Source organism: Strigops habroptila, chromosome 8 (assembly GCF_004027225.2).
Source record: "Strigops habroptila isolate Jane chromosome 8, bStrHab1.2.pri, whole genome shotgun sequence".
NCBI lineage: Eukaryota > Metazoa > Chordata > Aves > Psittaciformes > Psittacidae > Strigops > Strigops habroptila.
The window spans coordinates 3330010-3352187 of NC_044284.2; the positions used below are offsets into that span (position 1 = coordinate 3330010).

At 42.7% G+C, this 22178-nt stretch overlaps 1 long non-coding RNA gene across 1 annotated transcript; it reads left to right on the forward strand.

The window, feature by feature from the left end:
• The first annotated feature begins 629 nt into the window (after window positions 1-629).
• Window positions 630-22084, forward strand: LOC115611749. The gene is made up of 3 exons (XR_003992679.1): window positions 630-735; window positions 20690-20799; window positions 21961-22084. It is a non-coding gene; the product is annotated as an uncharacterized LOC115611749 (long non-coding RNA).
• Window positions 22085-22178: the final 94 nt, after the last annotated feature.

Sequence of the window (22178 nt, forward strand, 5' to 3'; positions counted from 1 at the left end):
CATGCTTTAAATGCGGCATTAATTATTTATATGAAAAAAAATTAAAGCCAGGTTCCATGAATTACACTTTGTGTGTGTGAATTGAACATTACGGGAATAGTAATCCTTTTACATTCATGCCTTACTTCATTAGGAAAAACCAAATATTAAGGGCTCTATTCATTCAAAAAATTCTTATGCATTCAGGTCACAACTTTGCTGTGGCCATTTTTTTGAAGAGTACAATTTCCAGCACTGATTTTTAACTATGATTCAGAAAAAGCCATCTACATCTACAGGATGGGCTCTAGTAAACGGAAGTGCTTAGAAAAGGACAAAGATACAGTGTTGGGTCTTGCTTGTCATCAGTGAAAAGGCCCAGAGTAAGTCATATTGAGTGGTCTCAAAGCTGGCATAATAACACAGAAAATCAGGTGCATTACTGGTAGGGAAGCTCTGAGCTCTGTGAAGCCTTTTTCCTATAGATTGATTAGTAAATAATTTTCCCCCCTTCATTGATTGTTTCCAATGACTGTGCAGTGCTTTATTCAGGTGAATGAAAACCAGACTTGGACAGGTGTGTGCAGGGATGTACTTTTCTGTTTTCCATAGCAATGGTGTATCCCATGCTTGCCTGCCTGGGAGGAGAGTCCATCTACTGAAGCTGTGCTCATCTGTGGGATGTGGTTCAACATTGGCTGGGACTGAGGCTGGGACTACCAAAGTCACTTGTCCGCTCTTCTTTGAATGCATGAGGTAAGGAGCTGGTGAATTCATTGTTTTGCTAAGGTATGTGAAAAGAAATAAGAATTGAATTCAGATTAATTTCAGCTTCTTTCCTTGGGTGTTTTGTTGTTGTTTTTTACTGATTGAAGAGAGGAACAGCTAGAACTGTGCCATAATGATAATCTTAAACTTTCAAAATAATTAGAAGATTCACTTAACATTTAAATAATAAACTTGAGAGAGAGAGAGAGAAAAAAAAAACCCAAACCCAACCAAGAAATCACAAAAAAGGGTTACCCAGAAGCTTTCAAATTGTCAGCTGGCTGAATTTAAATAAACTTTTGGGAAACAAAATATTGGGAAATGGGAAAAGGCGTCAGATGGTTGGGCAAGATTGATGTATTTAATAGTTTAGTTAATATGGATCAACATCTGCCTTTAGTTACATCTGCACAACCCCCTGAGTTCAGCAGAGTTGTACTTTTGCAACCAAGTTTGGACCAATGTTTTTAAATAGGCCCTGGTGCAGAATATCTGCAGCGGAGGCTGTGCTGCTCGGAGCCGGTGTAACCAGGCAGCTCTGGAGAGAACGGGTAATACAATATGTGATTGTTTCTCATGTAATTTTTAAAATACATCGAGGACTAATATATTTTTTTATAATAGGGTGCTCCCTGTCTCTTTAAGTAACTGTCAGATGTAGGATGTCCTCGTGCCAAAATGCTACGGTCTGCTCCCTCTGTGCAATTGTTAATTAAATCCATCCCTTATTTTAGAGCCTGCCTATTCTCTTACCCATTCTGCTTATCTGTGATACCAGATGATGCTCAGTAATTCATGGCCAACCTGCTCCCACCTTTAATAGGGCCTCCTGTGCACTGACCTTAACCAGCTTCACCTTTTCGTTATTCCCAAGGAGAATGGAGCCCTGGAGGCAACAGTTTTATCAACTTGTCCTGTTGGCCAGATGATGGTTCGGTGATAAATAAATGGAGTGTGCTTGAGCTAGAGGCCTCCTACATGCTGCCACTCCCTGCCCTTCTCCAGCTCCTGCTGCCTGTCTGGACACAGAGCTATGCAGGCAAAGGGGACTGTCCTCAAAGGGCAGTGCAGGCTGCACCTCTGCTGGCAGGCAAGAACCACTTTTGCTTATCCAGGTTATGTTACTCCACCAGTCATCACATCAGCTGAAAACTTACTCTGCTTGGTACTGAGCTATGCCACCTGCAAGCATCTTTACCCCACCAGTAAGGCTGATATACAGGAGCTGGTAGGAATATTTTCATAGCTGACAAGCTGTTTCCCATGAACAGCGTCAAAGATTTAAAAGCCACTTCTGCAAATGGGACTTTCTGGCAAATATAGGCTAAACAAATCTTTTATTATTACCATATGGCTAGAAATACTCCTAGAGTTCTCCTGGAAGTGGGTACTGTACCAGCAGAAAGCAATATTCTGTTGGCCTGTGCATTGCCTCAAGGGTATTTACTATGGTAATAAGATCAGTAATTCATCTCCTAAAATCACTGGGAGTACAAATGCTTATTTAAGTAGATGGTATCTTGATTGCAACTGAGTCGGGAGAGCTCTTAAAGCTGCCTGTTTAGGCTACAGATCTTCTGTGAAAGGCAAAGGGCTGGTGGTTCTTGGTAAACACAAGAACGTCATGTTTCACAGCTACCTTACATTTTCAGCGGCTCACAGTAGATGCATAGCACATCCCTTGGCAAAATGGGTGTGTACAAATACCTCAGAAAATTATGCTGTTTGCTTGGGGGTTTTTTCCCCCCTCTTTTTTCTTTCCATAGCAATGTAATGGAAAGAAATATAAATCTCTCTTCATCTCCAAATGGTTGGTTAGAATGAAAGAGACAGGGGTAAAACTGTCCATACCCCATTGTGCTGGGGGATGCAGCACCAACACAGACAGCTTTGGCTCAGCAAAACAAAACCAGAAAGATCTTGGGATAAATGATTTGCTTCATCACAGAGTAGGCCAATGTCAGAGAAGTGTCCTGTGTTCTTGAGACTCTTGCAGCCTCCCAGCTGCTAGCTCACAAACTCAGTGGGCCTCTCCTCTGGAAGTCCTGGAGGCAGAAGCCTCCAGTCGTGCTCAACTGCTCTTTTTTTTATTGACTAAGCTGATCAAGAGAAATCATGGTTTTATGGCAAAAGCATAGAAATGAGGGTTTAAGGACCTAGTTTCTAATCCCAAGCTGTGCCACAGGAAGGATGATACAATCTAGAAATACAGAGATCGATTGTATGGTTTTATTTGAGGAAAACCATAGTTTGACCTCTGAGAATCCAAAATCAGTGCCTGTATTCCTGTGCCAGGGAAGTCTCAGGTGATCCATAGTGGTTCATGTTGGTGATGTGGCATCAAAGGTGAATCACAGAAAAACTGAGCTAGAAATGCTTAAAACAGATGTTCTCTGGTTTGCCAAGAAGCCTGAGCCCTTAATGAGGACATGTGGCTGAAGCGGAAAGCATTAGCAGTTTTCTTGCAGAATGTTGTTCTGTACTTGAACTTCATCAATACTGTTCCTTCTTTGCACAGTTATTAAGCTAAATATCATTGAGGCATGTGCAGATTTGATGAGAGAAATATTTGTTTGTGCTCCCTGTGTATTTCAGAAATTAAAGAGTTTTCAGCAGGCACAATCCTGCCTTGTGAGCCAGAATTTTCAGTCTCATTTTTTTGTGCAGTCATGGAGCATAACAAACATTTGAAATAACTTTCACCAGCTTGATCACTGTTCTCAGGCAGAGCATATATGCAAATGAAACTAATAAATTTTGCTGGAGTTCTCTGGATTCCACCAGAACGTATGGAATTGTCTTCCGTTAGTTAACAGCGCTTAACACTTATGTAGCAATTTCCATCCTCGGTGACAAGCTTATTAATCAATGCAACACCTCTGCAAGGAGCATTGCTATGTATTCCTATTAGAGCGTGAAATCTAAAATGTATGGATGTGCTCTGAAGTGTTGGTCAAATAGCCAAAGTAACCTGGGTTTCGAATTCGGGAGTTTGTGGTTTCTGTCCCATGATTAGGCCAGACTCCTTTGACACACAGACCCCTTTATGTGTTTAATAGATCAAGCTCTGCTGGGCTTAGAGCCACACATCAGCATGGCCATACTCTGGCTTTGAAATGTGACGATAACACAACCAGGTTTTATAATTGCTGCCTAGAGGACCTGAGGTGGGGATACAGCACACTGCTGTGATTTGCTCTTTGCAGCTTTGTTAAGACTTGCAGGAGCTGGAAGGTATGTTTCCAGTGCACAGTAAATAGGGTTGTGCTAAATGACCCCTGCCTTTTTTCATGCTAATAGGTGTGATGACAGTGTTGGGTTATCAAAGAAGTCAATCCTGATGTAGTGATGATAATTTTGTGTAGAGTGAAATATCCACTGAGTTCCTTACCCCTTTTCTGTGCCTGCTATTGTAGGACACTAATGGTACCGCTCATCTGCTCTTCTTGCAGCCAAGAAAGTGCCAGATGAGAGTGTTTTCACCAGCTACATCCCAGGAAAAAGAAAAGAAGTATATTCTGTCCAATAAGCTTGGTTTGGGAAATGAGTTCTTTCCACTGCTTACCAGGGCTGCAGAAGCCACCAGGCAAGTGCAGTGAAAAGGGCCTCCTATAAAGCCTATAATTCAAGGCAGACCATTTCAGTTGGTGACTAAAGCCATACCAATAAAGCTCTCTTCTTGCATAAATCAAGTGATTGATAGCAAGTTTGAGAGCTTTTTGCAGTACTCTGGCAGTGCCATCCAACTGCAGTAAAACACGTGGATTTCTCTGCTACCTTTGCAGAAAAACCCCCCTCATGTTGCATGTAAGAAAAGCTTCAAGAACAAAAAAAAGGTACAATATCTAAACTGTAGCAGGAGGGGAACTGTTAAACATCTTGTTGCTTTGCTCTGTTGGTAGGCAGCCTCTGAGACTTTGTCAGCAGCCTGACATAAATCAGCCTGCTCACAGGGAACAGCCCATATGTGCCCTGTGAGCCAGAACAGGAGCTTTTGGGATGCCTGGAGGGAAGATTTCATATGAGAACTGCTACCTAAAAATTCACACCTCTCTGGCAAGCTCAGCAAGTGTAGTACCTTGACAGGACAGACCAGGGCCATGGGCTCCCACATACCTGCCTGCAAGGCATAGGCTGCAGTCTCTTTCCCACTGCCTGTCTCCTCAAAAAGCTAAGTTTCTGGTACTGCCCGTGGTTTGGGATGGGGGCTTGTAGCTGCTTCTCCCCCTTGTGGGTGCTGAGTCTGGCCCCTCAGTGCGTCTGGTGCTTGATCTCGTGCTGTTAATAGGAACCGATTGCTCCTGTTGAAAAAGACTCTGTGTTTTGAGGATTTGTGCACCCAGACATTGTGAAACATTTACACCTAAAGCCATGGAAGCGTTATATGAGTTTTTATGACCAAATCTGTATCTGTTTCATTGCCTCATGCTCATGGAAATCTTGGGTCTGCCATTGGGAACCCACAAACCTTGGAGAAATTAAGGCGCTTCTGGGAAGCTCTTATTGAGATGAATTTTATAGTTAGATGCTGTTCCTTCTCCCCAGAGAAGGAAATCCAGGTTCATGAGGCTCCAAGACCTGGGAAAGCACCTTGAAAATACCATGGATGATGTGCTTGATCTGCTTCATCCACACACAGCTTGTTTAGAAACTGGTCCCAGCTACAAGGCTTGGGTTTGGTCCAGATATCCCTTAATTTAAAGGTGAGATCTTTATCTTGCTGATGCCAATGTGATTTCTATCACTGGCTTAACTGGATGAGGGCCTACGCTGCATTTTAAACCTCAGAGTTTCAGTTTGACCTATATGTAATGTGAAGACGACTGTTAAGTGGGAAGCCTGAATTTCTAGAAGTCTCTCTCTCAATAGTCCTTATTAAATTCACTACTCCAGCATAATGTAGCTTTCTGTTCTAATCATAGCATTGCTGTATTTGGGCATGGCACATGAAAGGGGTTACCTTGCTCTTGTAGCAGAATGCTCCTCAGATTCACTTACTCTGGGGACCCACACCGCATTTCCCCAGTTCTGTGCACAGGCCAGATTTTCAGCTCCCTTTTAATCTTTGGCAATTTGAATTTACATGGAAAACTTACAGGTGACAGTCTGGCTACGTTGAGACAAGTAGGATAGAAACCATGTCAGAACAGCCCCTGAAAGTCCTACGATGTGCTTAAAGCATTTCAAGAGAACCCTTGATCCAAAGTATCAAAGGGTTACAGTAAGATCAAGAAGAATTAAAACTGATGGTGTGCCAGAAATCACATGCAGCACAAGGTCATTACTCATCCTCGTTAAAACGGTCTCAGTACCGTGGCCTGATCTGAAGCTTAATTGAAAAGTTTCAAATGATGCATTATAACGAAGACAAGACAGCCACTGCCCATTGCACGACCTCTGCTAAAAAAGGAAGATCGGTAATAGGGCAGAAATCTAAGCAATTGCTTGAGGATAATCAAGGCCTAATGAGGTATCCACTTCAGTCTTTCAAAGGTGGGGGAACCTCTCCCTGACGCTGTAGAGAAAGCAAAAGCTGATGTGAGCAGGTTCCTGCATCCAGGGAACAGCCACCTGGCCAGGGCAGTCATGGTCCTTGGCAGCAGAGACATACAAAGAGTGACACCAGATCTGTAGTGCAGGTTTTCGGTTGGACAAAAGGTTAGTGCCTTCTTTTAGGACAGTTGCTTTGTTTTGCAATCATTTTCTGTTACCCCAGACCTTGACCATGATCGTAAGGAGCCCATCAGGTCTGAATTAGTAGTTGTGTTAGGAACCAAGACAGTGGCAGCAGGAGATAGCTGACTGCTGATGTTATCAATTTTCCCTAAAAAGTGACAAAAAAACCCAAACCCCATTGATGTTCCACTTGAGCATGATAACAAACTGCAAGTCACAATTACCCAAAGAAATCAAGTATCTCTTCGGCATCTTCCTCTTTTTTTGTTCTATTATCTGTTCCAGCAGAGAGGTCAGTGCCCATATCCACACGATTATCTCCAAATCCAGCTGCCAAGCTGTGAAAGCTGCTCTTCCTGGGCTCCTGCTTGGGCAGCCGTATTAAAGAGTTTGTGCGTGCCCCTGCTTGATGAGCAGTTACAGTGTGCAATCACCTTTCAGTGTGCAGAAGCCAAATGGGTTTTCATCTTTCTGAAGTAGTCAGCTCACCCATTTTAACCCCTATCTGTAGTCTGTGCTTTTGCTGGAGAGGTGTCTCTTCAGATTCCTGTGTTTGCTGAGCAGGTTCGCTTGCTGTTCCTTCTCTCTCCTGTTTCGAGGTACACTAGCCATAGGAAGCTAGCCCAGACAAAAATACTATATAGGGTTTCATGACAGAGTATAGCCTTCAGTGATGGGCTTGCTTAAAGGCATCGTGCACAGCGCCAAGTTACAGAAGTTATTTAGCACTGTGGGCCATTTTCTTTGGCCTTCAAGTTCCTCCCTAATTTTAGGTACAGTTAAAATCAAAGTACCTGCTTTCTTTGCTATGGATCCTACTTCAATTGTCTTCTTCTTTTTCATGTGATTCCCTTCAACTTCTAACACAGAAACTGGAAAAGAAAGCTGATATAAAGGAAAAGTTATAGTAAAATAACAAAACCCCTATTTATGGAGCTCTCCAGGTAGCTGTCTTGAAGACCAGGAGAGGTGCAACTGGCTTCATTGGGACACCCTTGGGCTTAGCATTAAGTCATGTGTTTTGCTGAAGTAAGACCTTAAATATATGACATATGGCATCAGCTCTACTAAATATTACTGGTTGGCTGACAGCCCTGCTTCTGTCCATTGCTTGCAAATTAATACTCTAAGTCTGTGTGGGTAAATAGCTTGTCATCACCAGTGCCTGTGGTCACTGCAGGCTGCACCCAGGAGCCTAAGGACTCTGCATCCATACTTTTCTCCAGAGCGATTTGTGTGTTAAGCTGAAAGCAGTGTCTGAGCAGTGCTGCCTGGGCAGGAACCCCTGCCACTGTTTGTGCAGGTCTCCGAGGAGCTCTGGGACAGCATGGGAGGAAAGGGCGCTGCCAGCTGCTGCAGGAGGGCTGGCACGGCGGCCGGCTGGGCGCTGCGTGAGCTGCAGCCCACCACAGCATCAGCGGGGCAAGCAGTGGCACATGGGCTGCCTGGACCAGCCTGAAGGTACAGTGTCGAGAGGCATTTCTGGAGATATTATTTCTCATTAAGAAGCATTGATAGATTTAGCCAGTTACAGGATTCTTTTACACGTTTTACTTGTATGCGAACAAGGACAAAATGCAGATGGAGGGACGCCTGGCATGTCTTAGGCTAGGTATCACTCTGCTCTTCTCGGGTATCTGCAAATCTCAGCTAGGGCTGATATTTTGGGCTTCAGGGTTGCATTTTTCTCATCTGTTGCTCACACTTTCCCTGGGTCATTGCAGTGTTCAGACAACTCCCTGGGTCTCTCTGCTCATGTTACAGTATCTTCAGCTAAGGAAAGTTAAGGCTTGCCTTAATTTGTCTGTTCTACAGGTGTTGTGTGCATGTGGAGTGTGATGGGCCATGGATTAGCCAATGCAGGTTTGGCTATGAAGGGTAAGAAAACCTTCCAAAGAACTTAAGTCTGTTGGGGATGGGGGAGAGTGAGAGCAGCCAGTGAGAAGATACTTGACCTGTATGCAACCCACTAGCTTTGCAGAGCTTTAAGTAATGAGAGGGGAAAAGACCTCTGACATTTTCTTTAAAATTGCAGATCCTGGAATCCATGTGGCAAAAAATAGGGCAGTTGAGTTATAAGTAGCTGATGAGACTATGAGAAGAGTAATTATTGTATAGTCCTATTAGTGAAATTGTACTGCAGCTCAAAAGGAAAAAGAAAGAAAAGTCACCAAAGAGAGCCTGTGAGTTACTTCAGGGAAAAAAATAGCTTCTATTATATGAACAGAAATATCAGTGTGTCAGGTTAGCAGAGAGCTCTGGACACATGGAAATTCAAAACATTTCCATATAACCCAGTCCAGGATGGAATTAAAGTGTTGTAAAGCTTCCCTGGAAGCCAACATTTATCTAATATGTAAGCATATTTAGATTTCATTTTGAAATGGTTGTTAAAGGCTATCCTTTGGCTGCACTCTATCCTTCATTCTAACTTCTTTCTTTTCAATTGTTGAACTCTGAGATTTTTATGCTAAGAAAAATGTACTTTCAGAACCAGAAATGCCTGAATGACCGGTTACAGAATGTATTCACCCTCAGAGATATCCATTGAATCTGTTCCCCTCCTCCAATTTACTCGCTGTTTTCCCAATCATGCCTTGCATTAATGTTCTACACTTAGCTCAACTGTGTGTTAGATTTGAGATCTATTTTTGTTTTGTCTAAAAAATTTCCAAATTGGCATTAAGTATTCAAGATGTAATCTCTGTAGCAGGAAACTAGTTATCAGATTCATATAAAATAACTGGGCAATAGAAATAACTCTAAGCAGAATGCATTGAGTTTTTTCCTTTGAATTAATTTAGAGGGAATTTAATGCCTGTGGAAGGTGCTGGATTGCAACATCAGAGAACTGAAGCTACTACTTAACCACAGAACGGTTACAGGATGGGAGATGGCTTTACAAGGTTCCCCAGGAGGGCTGACAAAACATTTGTTTCAGGTTTGGTGCCTTTCATCTAGCTGGAACAACCAAGTTGCCATGTGTCAGTAACAGGCGCTCTCAGGCTGGGTGATGGAGAGCGCCCTTCTGGAAACAGGGGGGGATTTTACTTTCATGATTACTGGCTAACATTTATAATGTTGTTAAACCTAAAGAAACCCTATTATAAGGGACAGTGCTGGGTCAGAAATTCAAAGCACAACATGTATCCATGCTGTCCCTGCCCTGTGCCACAGAGGCAGGTAGGAAGGAAGGAATGAAGGAAAGAAGGAAGGAAGGAAGGGGTGAACGCTGTGACCTGCACCGCACTGCATGCTCTGCCACTGCAAACCCTTGCAATGCCCCTAAGCTCAGACCCCTTCAGAGGGGCACTCAGGCATGTGGTTTGCATCTTTTGCTTTCTGTTGCCACCTGTTTATCAGAGAAAAGATGACAGTGGTGGCTACAAGATACCATGATAAGAGCTATGCCAGGTTCAGGGTCCAGTTGTCATCTTTTCCCTTTTTTTCCCAATGTTTCCAGAATAGTTGTCTCTGGAGGCAACGCATGGTCTGCATGGTTTGAGTCTCAGGCCTCAATGGTCAGGTTTCTAGGAGACAGGTACGGACAATATCATGTCTTGCCAGCTGCAGGAGACACTGAAAAGCATTTTCCATGAGGGAAGGGGAGAGGAGGGGCAGAATGGAGGTGAGGCAGGCCTTTTCTTCCCAAAGGGAATGGGGAAAGGGGCCCTTAGTGCCATGTCCCCAGCCCCCCTCAGCATCCCTGCCAACCATAGACAGTCAGGGGATGTTTAAGCTGAAAGGGAGTTTTTGAGGGCCATGGGCATCGCAGCATTTGCTGGTACTCACCAAAAGTTGGGAGTTTCACTTCCTTTCCAATTGTATCTATCATATTTGGCACCTCTCTGCAGTGAAATTAGATGGGGCTTGGCAGGAGCTCTTAGAATCCTGCCTCAGAAATCGGCAGATGCCTCAGAAATCGGGACTTCAGATGCCTGCTTCCAAAACCTGATTGCTCAGGAAAGAGAAAGGCGTTCCCCTTCCTTAAGTGGAATCACAGCAGGGCTCTTTGTGTTGAAGTGCAAATAGAAGCCCTTCAAAGATTCAGGCTGGATGTGAGGAAAAAATTCTTTACAATGAGGGCAGTAAAACCCTGGCACAGGTTGCCCAGAGAGGTGGTGGATGCACCGTCCCTGGAGACATTCCAGGCCAGGCTGGATGTGGTTCTGAGCAACCTGGTCTAGTTGAAGATGTCCGGGCTCATTGCAGGGGGGTTGGACTAGATGAGCTTTGAAGGTCCCTTCCAACCCAAACTATTTTGTGATTCTATGATTCTATGTTATGCTTCAATTTATATTTGCTACTTAGTCAAATTAATATGTTTGGTGTTGCTGTTTTTTACTGACTTCACAAGGAGGGGGAGAGGCAGGTAGCCTGAGGGTAGCTTCTTCTCTCAAAGGGAGAGGCTTTCACAGTATAGCCTCCTTTTTACAGTGCAGCCTGCCTCCCACAGGCTCACCAGGAAAAGAAAATCACCCTTTCCATGTTTTGCATACACCTGGTCTCGCAGGTGAAGGATGAGCTGCCTGCATGGGATGCCTCATAGGCTGCCCAGTGCAGCTCTGCTGCAAGAAGGGCCAGCAGAAATACATCCATGACTGCATAAATCAGTAGGCTTGTTACTGCAATGCAAAGCCAACTTATGGACAAGCCCACTAGGAACCAGTTATAAGTTTTTTCCTCTGAAGCCACATTCTTCTGCTGGTTGTGGTATATTGGACAGAGGCTGCATTCCCTCGCACTGGAATTTCCTGTATTAGCACTGCATAGGAGTAGATTTATTTTGTAGTCCTTGAGATCTCTGAGCTTCATGGATTTCGCAGCTTTTATGCACCATGAAACGAAGATCTGGTTTCTACTGAAGCATTGCAGATAGGATGAGCATCTGCTGTGACTGGTAGGTCTTCCAAAGACTGATGCCCTCCAAGACCAGAGGTGAATCAGTTTGGGATTATCTCACTAAAGACTAAGGTATTAGTGACTCAGGTCTCACATAGCTCACATAGGCTTTTTGCACTGATTTTTGGAGCTAAAAGAAACGTTTCTTCGTTTATTGCCAGTTTGCATCCTAATGTACTGCTGAGAGAGCTCACGTTGCTTCTGTTGTAGCAGGAATATGGTGGGTACAATCTATAAAACACTAAAGTGACCCAGGGCATGGGCATCCTGCTCCAACACCTCCCACCCTAAACAAGTTTGTTGTTCTCTGGGCTCGTGGGCTCAACACCATAAAGGCAATGTTATAGGTTGGGTTTGTATTGAGGGCTTTTCAGAGAGGCCTGTGGACTCTTCCTCTTTCCTCAGACTCACCTGACTCCAGCCCAGCTGTGGTATTCCCACTTCTTAACTTAATCAGAATTGCATTTCAGATATCCAACCCCCAAATTTACAGCTCTGTTGAACTGGAGTCAGGTTATGTAAGACTTTCTGCATAGAAATGTGTAATATATTATACTATATTGAGTTTTGTGCGAGAGTGGAAAATAGCTGTTTGGTTTTGGAAATACATTGTAGAGTTATTCAGATGCCAAGTTTTTCATTGTTCTACTAATGTCTTCCTGATCTGCAAGTTCTTAAAAGTAAATCATTAGACTATTGCAAATGTTAAGATTATGTCTGTATAAAATCTTGCCCTGTGGTGCTGAGTGAGGCCTCAGACCTTCACAGGAAACCAAGTGGCAGCTGCAATGCTGTGGAACGGGGTTCCCAAAATCACCCTGGCCCATCTTTTCATCCCATCTCCTTCCCCTTCCCCACCTTAAACTGCTTTTATTGGGCCACTTTGCCAGGGGCTCTGAGTGACTGGTGAAGTGGACTGAAGGGATCAATGTTCCCAATATTTGTACTTTATGACTAAGCTACAGTATTGGTTTAGGATATTTTAAACCTAAGTAAGGATTCTTTCCACCTTACTTGCATGCTCATTAACATGTTGCTTTCTGGAGGATTAATATTCGAGAACCTATAGCCCTACCCCAGCCACCTCTCTGCTACATCTGCAGCCCAGAAAACCATTTTCTTTTCTCTCTAATGTGACTCTTCTGCTTCCCATCAGGACAACAGGAATTTTCAGACTTGTCCCTGGGATCCACAACCAACCAGTCAAACCTCCCCCCCCGAAATCTTCCTGATGGAGTCTTTCTTTTATATCCTTACATTCCTCTCTATTAAATTTGCCTCAGTAATCAATATGCCCCAACCTGTGGCGTGTCTTAGGTGGGAAATATCATCAGCCCCCCCTCAGAGGAACACTGCTGTCCTGTCCCTGCTGCAGCTCCCGCTTGCCTGTGCAAGAGGGTGTCAGAGCACTGGCTGATCTCATCTCTCCCAAGCACTAATTTAACTTGCAAAATGCTGTGGTTTTTTTCTGAAGTGTGTGAACTCTCCTTCCTCTGTGTTCTTGAAACATGAATTAATGCTCTGTTTCCATCTCTATGGCCTCAGTAAGTATCCTGCCTTTGCACACAAGCCTTCAAAGCTGTGTGGCAAGGATGCTATGAAAACACATCACTGTTAAAGCAATGAACTGAAATTTCCTGTGAGTGCCCCAGGTAAGAAGTTTGCAGTGCTGCTTGCTGGTGACACCCTTACTGGTGCTCAGCTAATGGCCAAGCCACCACCCTTGGGCACACGTGTGTTGAGGCTCTAACTTGATCACTACAAGCTAACTGCAGGTCAAGGAGAGCAGTAGGGAACAGCTGAACCATGGGGCACCCTTCCCTGCAGATAGAGTCAGGCCATGTACTGTGTGCTCAGGTGGAGGGCTGGTGAGGTCCTGCTGTGTAAATACAAACAGAACCATGAGCAAGTTTATACTTTTCACTGAATTCTTAGTTTTTACTCTCCAAACTTCATCCTTATAATTGATATTTTAAACCAGTTGGCCTTTAAATCAAGAGTTAATATTCCTCCATGCAGGACCCAGGCAGAGCTCTGGTTCGAGCTACCTCTTTAAAGTTCCTCTTGGTTTATAATTTCAGCTGAATAGTTTGAATCACTTGTTGTTGTGAGCCGTGGTGCTGTACAGTGGGCTGCACACTGCTGAGAAGCTTCAGTCTAGAGGTAGTCGCACTTCAGTGCCAAGGGAAATAATAACTGGATGCATGGAAAGCATCTGGGATTGATGTGGTTTAAAGGTGCTGTTCGTGCAAGCTATTATCAAGGAAGGAGTTAGGAAAGAGATTCACTCTTAAAATGCAGGTGCTGTCGTGCTTTCTCTGGCAGATGTGTTCCAACAGTGTTTTGAATTCTGTTTAAAATTTGAAAGAGCTAAACCTTCAGGCTCTTCTCTTCCTTTCTTCAATTCATTTCCCTGTTTAGATGAAAAAGAAACATTTTGCAACTTACTTTAAACTTTCCGCAAAAGAGCTGCTGGAAAAGGAACATTCATATGAAGCACATAAGCTGTAAACCAAAGTTAAGCACAGCAGAAGGAGCGCTTTTGAATGTGCTAATGGACAGACATTAGACTGCAGGAATTCACCTAAGAGAAGCCCTCAGATATGGAGGGACTGCCAGGCACGGGGATAAAACCCCAATGACCAAGCCAAATGATAGAAAAGTGTTACCAGAGTAAAGAGCTGTACATGGGAAGTAAAGACTGAAATGGGGAAATAGCGCCAGCAAAGATAATGAAAGATAGAGAACATTTCGGTTCTGTTCATCATCTGCCTGATGCAGGAGGATGTACACACAGCCCGTGCTAAAAATGCAAGCTCTCAGGGTGCATATCGCTCCCTCTTTTCCTCTTCCCCACCCTCATTTTGGCATTTTGTCCCCTACTGATGGTAGCTTAACAGAGTTAACAGCATTAATGGGCAGAGCTCCTTCTAAATGCACAACAGACCTTTTCGTAGGGCTCTGTCAGATGTTTTCAGGTGTGGACTTGCCTCGAGATTTCTGAGCACACTCTTTTCCTCAGTTAATTTTTGATTCATTTTGGTAGCTCTCCTGGCTCGTGGTTACTTTCCCTGCCTGTGTGTAAGTAGCAAAGCAAGTGGGTTGAGGTTTGCATGATTTGTGAATATGGGGGGGGGGGGCGGAGAGAGCAGTCTGAAAAAGAAAATACCCCACAGGAAAGAAATAATGGGCAATATGTTTCCTTTTGAACTTTTTCAAATCAACCTCTGGAAAAGGTGTCATAAAGCCCCCAGAAATGAGTAACAGCACAGGGACAAAGAAAACTCTGTTACAGATGTCCCTGCAAGTCTATGAGCAAAGTGGTTTTTTCTCAATAACTCCAGAACATTACATGGCCTTAACAAGTTTCCCAGGACAGGAACTCCCGGTTTATTACTTGCTCACATTGTCATCAGAAATTAATTTTGTCCCTGAAAGACAAATTGGCTGGTAGCTTATGAAGTTAAATGGAAAGAACAAGTGAGCATCTGTTTCTTCTGCATTTTGTCTCCTTGGTGTCTTACATATAAATGAATCAGAGTGTTCAAACTTAAATTAAGATCTTTGGCTAGATAAACAGTTAAAACTGGTTCCCATAGCTACCTCTCACACATAGCTGTGATTGCATTATAATCCCCTAGTAATCAGGTCTAAATGAAAGAAAGATGATAAGGGTGCTATTTTCAGTTTTCAGTACTGATTTTTATTAGCTCTCAATCAGATCAGGACTGCTTTGCCTTTCATCACATTGTGGCAGTGTTTGTAGAATCATTAGAGTAATAAAGTGTAAATCTTACCGAGGTGCATTTTTCTTGAGGTGTTTTATATAACGAAAACTCTGAAGATTACATTGGCGGGTACAGGAAAGATTTGTTTCTGCAACTAAAGTGAGCATGTAATGTACGCTATATTCATTTATTCTTTACCCAGGCGAATACCTAATGAATTACCTTGCTGAGGTAAAACAAGAAATAAAAATACCCAGAGAATCAGCCTGCCTGAACATGGTCCTAATATACTGGGTATTGCAAGCACCGAGTTTAGTCGTTTTTTTAATTTGCCTTATTATCTTGTATCATATCTCTCCCGGTGCATTACCATGCACAAATGAATTACAGGCAAAACCACAAGCCCTGCTATTACCAGCCTGCTGTTTTTAGTAAACTAGTGCAGCCCAATAAAACATCATGTTGCAGCAATATATAAGTATTTATTGTAGAGTAAATTTCAGCTAAACAAAAGCACACGGCGAGGCCCGATCCTGCTCGGAGGAGTGGCAGTGGCAAAGCTGGAGTTTGGCTCGCACACCATTTGCGTCTCACTCTGCACCCTTGATTTGCAGTGTCCTTTGAGGTAAATTTGACTTAATAGCTTTAATTCTAAAAGGTTCCTGAGTGCCAAATTTAGAGGAGGCTTCACCCAGCCTTCAGAGGTGTTCCTGGATGTGTCTGCAGGCAGAGCTATCCTTTAGCACAGAAACTGCCTTGTGTAGTGTTGCAGGATTGTTTGCAGAGTTTGCAGGTGTGCCCCACGTTTGCAATTAACTCCCAGCTTAATACCGGAGTGATTTTACTTTCCCATAGACTTCTTTTTTTAATATCTGGTGAATGTTACAATGTATCCTACTATAGCATAGCTATTAAAAGGCCTCCCCATTTTAAATATTAGAATTTTATGTATTCTGTATTTAAATGAGGAGTAAACTGTCCCGGTAATTCAGGGTTAGATATTTACAGTCATACACACAACTGCAGGAGTATTAGGTAGCAACAGAAATTAGTCAGAAAGCTGAAACAGAAAAAGCAAACAACTATCTGGTTTTCTGTTTGATTTTAATGTACTTAATGTAGGAACTATGCCCGATATTAACATCAACAAGTTATACTTACTTTCTCTTCTATAAAAGATGAATCTGTTCAGCCATCAAATAGTGGTGTTTGCATAGTTAGCGAAGTTGAAGACACCATCTGACATGAGGACGTGGAATACTTTAGGACAGGGACCATTTAATGTATAAAAATTTATACCTAAGATAATTAGATATTGGAATTCACATCAGGTAGAAAAAGAATAAATCAGTTCATATGATGTTATAGATAAAGAAACAAAATTTATGTTTGGAGTTTTAATCTATTAAGACTTCTAAGGTGCAGAGAGGTTCTCAGTCTAAAATGATTGATTTGCTACTAATATTTTAAACTACAAAAAGCTCCAATTCAAATGCTGTTTCAAGGCAAATAGGCAAAGAGAGCATTTCCAACAGAAAGGTTTTGTGTGTGTTTGTATGTTGACACGCAAATGTAGTATGTCTGGAAGATGTTGCTACGTCTAATGACACAAAAGAGAGTAAATTGTAGAGCCTGATTATCAACAGATAACAAGACATACTGTATATAAATAAATGCTCAGCATCAAAACCCATTATTGGATTAGCTATATAATCATGTTTCAGGCTGTAAGTCTGTGCTGACAAATGAACACTTTTCATTTGGCTCAAGGTCCTCATCAGCAACGGAACTAATTTTACATTCTCACCCATTAAGTGAATAAGATGTGGAAAAAGCTGTCTGCTTTTTGAAGTGTAAATTTGCTGCTACAGGCTGTGCAGACCAAAGCTCTTTTGAAGCAGTGAAATGAGATCATCTCTAGGGACATGTGAACCTGACAAAGTTTAGGTCATTTCTGTGGAAGGTATGGCAGGGGGGAGCCATTTGGATATGGTTTCAGTAGTGACTTATATGGGGCAATTTGGAAGATGCTGAAGTTTACAAGCTTTTTCTTCAAATTTGTGAGAGAACCTGAACTGAAAGCACAGATGCAAGCTTTCAGCCCTCGGAAAGAAACCTCCATAAACATCTGAACTGGGTACTTGGCCAGCACAGTTTGGAAGTGCTAAGCAGGCTGTGTGCTGAGCCTCTCCTGCTGAGCAGACCTTTCCCCTCCGTACACACACACACACAAACACACACACAAATGGAGGTCCAGGAACTAGCTTGGACCTCTTTCTGTGAAAGGTGCTGGAGGTGGAGGAACTAGACCATCACATCTCACTTTCCACCCCTCATCTGGCTGCAGCCCTGTAAGTTGCAGCATGGCACCTGCTCTAGCTTGCCCTCTGGAAGCCTCTGGCTGTAAGGGAGCATGTCTTCTGTGTGTCTGTGGGACAGAGGCATGGGGGGCATGGAGGGCAGCATGGATGCAAGAAGGAGAGAGGACTCCTCAGTGCTCAGTAAGGATCCCCTTGGTGAGCTAGTGTAAGGGGCAGGGTTACAATAAGCTCTAGGCCTTCTGTGCTAGGGAGCAGTGTTGTGATGCACCACAGTTCAAGCAAGGGTGATGAAGATGTTGCTGACACCAGCTTAGAAGAAAAGAGTCTCATGAAAGTCATTGAACTTTTTAGGTTTCCAGACATGCAAAGCAGTGTTTAACCACTGTTTAGGATCATGAAAAAAAATATCCCCAGGCTGTGCTGCACATCTACCACAATGCTTTTCATTTGCAAAGCAACTAAAAATTAAGATAGGCTTTGACTGTTCATTTGTTAATTTGATTTCACCCCCTTCTCTTTGTTAGCTCATCGGAACATGCTTGTATGGCTTAGGTTTTCAGTCTTCCTTGGAAAACACGCAGTTGTTTCATCCACCACTTCCTGATGTCTTGTAGCCCACCAGTGGTCCATGGACCACAAGCTAAGAAACAGTGTAAGAAGCCTCTGTAGTGCTGTGTGAGTGTAACAAAACTAAGGAAACTTGCAGGAAGCCCAAGCTGGCATATTTGCATGAGAATATACATCCTTCATATGCCCCTGTGTAAATGGGGCTAGTTAAATCTTAGTTCAAGCACCTTGAGCATATGGTTTTGAAATTGTTTTTCTAAGAGTAATGGCTATCAAAGAGTAAAGATGTTTGTCAGGCACTTGTATAAAGCTCCAACAAGTTTTTTAAGATCTCCTCTAGGCAAACAATTGCACTGCTTTCTCCCACAGTGTTTTTAACCAGATGCATTAATATCGGGTAGGAACATCTGACCAGCAGAACTGAAAAGAAACCGAGGTGGGTAACCTCTGTAGAGTCTTCACCTGAAAAATACACTGAAATAAAGGCAGCTGAAAGAGAGGTTTTGCATGCCTTTCCCTGAGCTCAGCTATACGACTTTGCTGCTGATGATACTGTGCCCACTAGCAGCCGAGTTGTCTATTTGCCTGAGCACGCAGATGGGGTTTTTGGTCCTTAGAGCAGCCCCTCTGCAGTCAGCATGGATTATTCAGGACCTCCCCTTCACTTTCCTCGTCAAAATAAAGCTGTTAATAATACTCCTCTACCTCACTAGCGTGTTATGAAAGTTAATGAGTTGATGTCTGCAAAAGACTTTGAAAGTATAAAATGGTGTGGAAGTTCTAAGCGCTGTGTTGTGAAGTCTCCCTTTCCCCAGCTTAAGGCAGAACGAGTTAAAGTTGGCCAAAGGGGATAAGAGGAACAAGAGAGACTTTATGAGTATGTCAGGGGAAAAGGAAATACTGCAGAGAAAATAGACCCATTAGCAAATGAGGAAGGAATGAAGTTAATTATGATTTTAAAATGGATGAGCACTAGAACCACTTTTTTTTCTTAAGAAAACAACCCCAGTGTTTAACAAAAATAATAAGGACTGACAATTAGGAAGAAGCAAAGGCCTTGTGAAAGCAGGTGTTTGATTAAAAAGTGAGGGGGAGAAAACTTGTAAACCATGAATATATGTAAATGAGCAAGTCTGGATGAAACTCGTCTGAAGAGCAATGTGAAACTAATGCATTTTCCCCAATATTTGCAAGTAGCTTGGAAAAGACATGACAGACAGGGGGAAAATCTTGTCAGAAAAGAAAAAGCAACAGCAGCCACAGAAAAGGTAATGATGTTTGGAAAAATGATGCTAGTGGTTACTGGCCAATAAGTATTCATCTGTACTACAAGTGGGAAGCACAACTGGAGTGAGCAGGCAAGCATCACATCTGTTGGGTTATGAAGCCATGCTACACAAATGAGGTTTTGTTACAGAGCTCCAAAATACAGCAATGAGAAACCCAATACACGTTGGGTCAGATCCAGAGTTGCTGCTCTGCCTCTTTACACCAGCAGGTCTATTTGTAACATCTGAACTTGAGTAAATCATTTGACAAAAATACCTTGCAAACGTGTGTCTAAGAAATCCAAATTGGCTTTGACAGGAAAGGTGTCATTTGGGCTGGAAATGGCAGTATGAGGCCACATAGAAAGTGATCTGAAGACAAAAATTAAAATAGAGTCTGGTTGTAAAGATGTGATGATTATTTCAGCATAAAGAATGATTAAGACATAATTATAAAAAGAAAAACAAGTTACTGTGTGAGCTGCAGAACTAGGGCACTCTGATTCCTGGTGTGTTTAGATGCTGTGGTTGGATTCTCTGGTGTCTAATAGGTTTCCTCTGTGACAGCCCCTTCGAGGTGGGGGTGAGCCGGGGCCTCAATAGGGGCATTGGAATGGGTGCGCTTTGTGATACCTGTGATAGCCCTGTGTATTTGGGACCTACACAACTTCCAAATGCAACTGGTGTCAAAATGGGCAACCTTTCCAAAAGTTACAAGGAGGTGACTCGGAGAGGGTGATCACACTTCCCACATCCATTTACTGGGAACTCGGATTCAAAAATCTTGCAAAAGGGTAAATTCTGAGTGAAAATTGGAATGTCACAAATGAACAAATTGCTCTGAGTTTTGAGACTCTGTCCCTCTCCTTTCTCCTGTTTCCAAAACACTGTGTTACATGGATGGATACTGCATACAAATAATAGCCGTAATGATCGTATTTTCATACCTACTTCTTAGCTTCTATTTTAGAAGCTTCCTTCCCCCCTCTATGGACAAAGTATTTTTCCCAGGAGCTATTTGTTCCATTTCAATGTAAAAGATTAAGGAAATGGGGTGTTTCTATACTGATTATTTTGAGATAGATTCTTTTTTGAAACCACTGTTGTGAGTCTGTGCCTGTTGAACATGTACACCCAGCCGTGATCAATAAAATTCCTGCTTTCAGAGAATGATGCATACAGAACTTTAGAGAGGTTAAATGTGCCTATTGTAGGAAGGGAATCAAAGCTAACTTATAGTTTATGATATTCAACCTTCAGTATAAAGCTACATCTGCAGGACCTGCTCAGTATCAGGGCTATGTCTTCTTTGCTCTTCTGAGAACTGAAGTGAGGACAAGGACACTATTTCTTGTCTACAGTCAAGAACTATCACTGTGTTACATGGGGCACCCAGTAGCTTCTATGAGGACAGAAGGATGAAGCTCTTTTTAAGGACAGGGGAGTAATGTTACAGTTCTTCCTTTTTAATCCCTATTAGATTCCACATTCTAAAAAAAAGAAATGTGTCCTGCATGGTTTCACACCACTGGAGAGGTCGCAGCACACATGGACTGAGAAGCAGAAATCCCATTAAAGAGCAGGAACTGTGTAAGTAACACCTTGAATATGGTTCTGAGAAAAGTGACTTAGCAGTTTTCATGGCTGTGAAGCTGGCTCACAGATGCATGTAAATCTATGTAGAAATATATCGCCCCGTTTGCCATCGGGATTACAAAGGCCAGAATGGAAAATGTAGAAGGAATGGTACAAAAACACAGCCAGCATACGTTTTGTACAAGCAGCAAGGCTCAGAGAGCCCAGCTCCCACCTCTAACCACTCGTCTTCCAATGGTTCCAACTCTGAGTTATGTTTGGAGTGGCAGCTTTATGGGTGGGAGGATTAGTGCACCTACAGAACACTCCTCCTGCTCTCCTCCCTTCAGGTCATGTAGCTGGGGACCACCCATGCACCTTCGCCTGCTGTCGGGGCAGCATTGAGCATGAAGATGTGGATTTGCACCCCTGATTCCTTCTGTGTTCCTTAAGGTCCTGGTTCTCCCTTCCCCTGGTTTCCCTTGCAGATTTGCTTATTTCTTAATAGTGCACCGTAGCATCTTGTGCATTCGCTGGGAGCCTAAAAAAGCAAGACAGATTTTATCATTTGGACTGTAGATATCTAATGCCCATTATGGGCTGACTAAATTTAGTAGAGTGGCAATTCACCAGACTACTAAATTTAGTTAGGCCATCCGGTCATATCATTTTACTTAGCTTAATATTGGATATCATAAGATAGGGCCTATCAAACAGTATGGCTCCAGCTTCCCCAGCTGCAGATTATATTATCATTATAGCTTTACAAAACATTCATGCTGACTTTTTTAAAACCTTGACATTTTTTAGTTTGTATGTTTTGTTACAAGTTTGTAAAGATGGTCAAAATTCAGTTGGTTTTCACTGCCATGATCACTGTTTGAAAAAAAAAAAAGATGCTGCCGTTTTCATTTTAAGCAAAACATTTGACTTTCCCTGTTAAACTTTAGCTTCAATTAGAATAGGATTCATTTTATCATCAAAGCTAGGCGGACAAGGTGCAGTCCCATTTGGAGAGAAGTTTTGCACAGTATTTTTCATTGTCTTTGTGCATTTCTAGTTGCCATCTGTCCTGGTGTCAGCTGGGATAGAGTTAATTTTCTTCTCTTAGTACCTGTTACAATGCCGTGTTTTGGATTTAGTATGGGACATCACTGAATCTCAGTTCTGTTCCAGGCAGAAAAAAAGCTTTATGAGAATCCAAACAACCTGGACTGGGATAGTGAGAAGGAGTTCTCAGCGCTGAAACTTGCCATGTGCAGTGTAAACGGGAAAGAGATCTTGGGAATGATCCCATGCACAACAGCTGGAGTTACGGCGATGGGATCAAATATGACTAACAGAATGGCATGTACAAACTCATCAGCCCTGCTATAATTCTTCCTTAGTATATG